This window comes from Tigriopus californicus, chromosome 12 (assembly GCF_007210705.1).
Source record: "Tigriopus californicus strain San Diego chromosome 12, Tcal_SD_v2.1, whole genome shotgun sequence".
In the NCBI taxonomy this organism is placed as follows: domain Eukaryota; kingdom Metazoa; phylum Arthropoda; class Copepoda; order Harpacticoida; family Harpacticidae; genus Tigriopus; species Tigriopus californicus.
The window spans coordinates 12,636,555-12,638,936 of NC_081451.1; positions in this window are offsets into that span (position 1 = coordinate 12,636,555).

Sequence of the window (2,382 nt, forward strand, 5' to 3'; positions counted from 1 at the left end):
TGGCTAAGTTCAAGTTCAAAGATGAACATTGGCCGTTGATTATAGAAAGATTAGAAGAACTTGACCTGATTTCAATTCTGAAACAGGAATCGTCCATAGATGCAGCCATTGATAAGTTAGTTTCAGTTTTTAAGGAAGTTTGCTCCAGTTTAGCTATCTCTGAATGTGCTCCGAAAGGTGGTACACGGACAAAAATTCCAGAATATAGGAAGACTTTGTTCAAATAGAGTTGCAAACTAGCAAAAAGGCTGAAGAACACTTCGAACCCAGTAATTGTGGCTAGTCTCCAAAAAAAGTTGGACGTAGTTCAGGGTAAGATTAATGCCTCCTTCTAATATGATCATTTACAAACTGAGAGCAAGGTGGTTCAGGAGGTCAGGTCGAATCCGAAGGCATTTTTCTCTTATGCGAACTCTAAGGAAAAATGAAACACTCTGTTGGGCCTTTTGAGGTTGATGGGGAAGCCATTAGCAATTTAGAGACTATAGCTGGATTCTTGGATGCGGTCGTCTCCTCTCCTCTCATCTCACCCGTCTCACCACGGTGGTCAAAAAACCTTTTCAAGTATTGAGATAAATGCGCAAATCCATCTTAACTCTGTTTATCATCTACATTGAGAAGATCATATGCTCTAAAAAGTGGCTTGGTGTGAAACAAGCAGTCAGTATTATTCATCCAACGAATGAATGACTTTTCTTTGTAGCATCGTCAAACAGTTCGTTCTGAAATGGACACCAAAGAGCTCAAGTCCAGTGTACTTCGAACTTAGCCATTATAAAGTTGCTTTTACACACTAGTGAGGACCGACATTCGCAAATTTGATTGCTTGTCTATCTTAATATTTATAAAAAAATTGATAGACTTTTCATTGTTGTTATTCGTTATTGTGCTCTCTACCTCAGCTATCATATGTAAACTTTCCAATCACGATTAATAAGACGAAACAAAGAGAAGAGTTCAAACGAGAACTATGCGCTATTGTGTGGCTTAAAACGGCCATTCCAACATGGAACATGTCTTCTTTCAATTGTTTGGTGATATTTTGAAAACTTCACAATTCTCATGACAGTTGTAATCAGAGATTTTTGATGGGTCTCGAAAATAACGAATATCTCCTCTACATATCAACCCACATGTTCATGCCGATAGATCAAAAACCACATATTGCACTCAAGGGTAGCTACGAGATCATCACTCTCTTCATCCATGGCGTGGCTTGGTGAGTGGAAATCAGTCCACTTGTTAGACTAATTAATTCAAAACTAAAAGCTAAAAGAGCCTAAACTGAGACCGTTTACATTGGCGATGGCTTGTGGAGCATCACGTATTATGGTACATTTAGACATATGACTCACGTATTCAAAACACTTGAACACATTTCGACTCGGTTTTTCTGCTCATATCATGCCAGGTTTGAATCGAAAAGCGGATCCGTATTACAAAAACTGAATTCTGATAAGGCGATTTTCTTTCTTTTGTCTTGTTTTTTTTGAGATCATTGCTATGAACGATTCATCCTGTCACCCCTTTTGACATCATGTATGTCACCAAAGGATCCTTCAAGGACCAAAACCAATAGTTTTGTGGCAGGAATGAAGCGTTTGGTTTTGTTCGGGAACCACTTGATTTCTTTTAAATTAAAATTAAGTCTAGCAAAAGACAAAAGTGATCTGCAGGGCTTGAGCCCATTATCGGGGAGTTTGGTAAAAAGTGAAAGAAAAACAAAATCCTCTTGCCAGTCCCACATTTTGCCCGATTTGCTCCAACACTACTGATTTGTGGCCTTTTGTCAAACAATGCCTCTCTTGTATCCTGTTCTTCAGCGTCGGTTTATAGTCTCCGATAAATGTCGGAGTTTGGGATCTAGCTTCTAAACGCCTTTCTCTCCCAAAGTTTCCTGATGGCTTTTGACTGCCGTTGACTACCGTTATCAGCAGCCGTGGGTAGGCAGTTCTATTTTTTCGTGAGTTTGGCGCTTCCAAATCTGGCAAATCTGTTGAAAGGATGGCCTTTGTTGACCTTGATAATGGATGCTGTGGACATGCCACGGTCGGTCTCCTTCATTGCCTCAACTTATTCCTTGAAACCCGGAGGCCAATGAACCGAACTCGGTCTCCTTCATTGTTTAATTTGCTTCCCTCTGATATTCGTAGGGAATACGTAGGCCTTGTTGATCCGGTAGCATCTTTCAAATCAGACTTGGACAAATTTTTAGATAGCATTCCAGATCAACCATACATTCAAGGATTAGCTCGGTCTGCCAACTCAAATTCGTTGGTAGACCAAATATCATATAAAAATTGAAAGGTAATAAATAGACGAATTATAATCTTTCATTTTAATAGTACTGGGGATTACATTCCCTGTAGCGGTTAGAAAAGC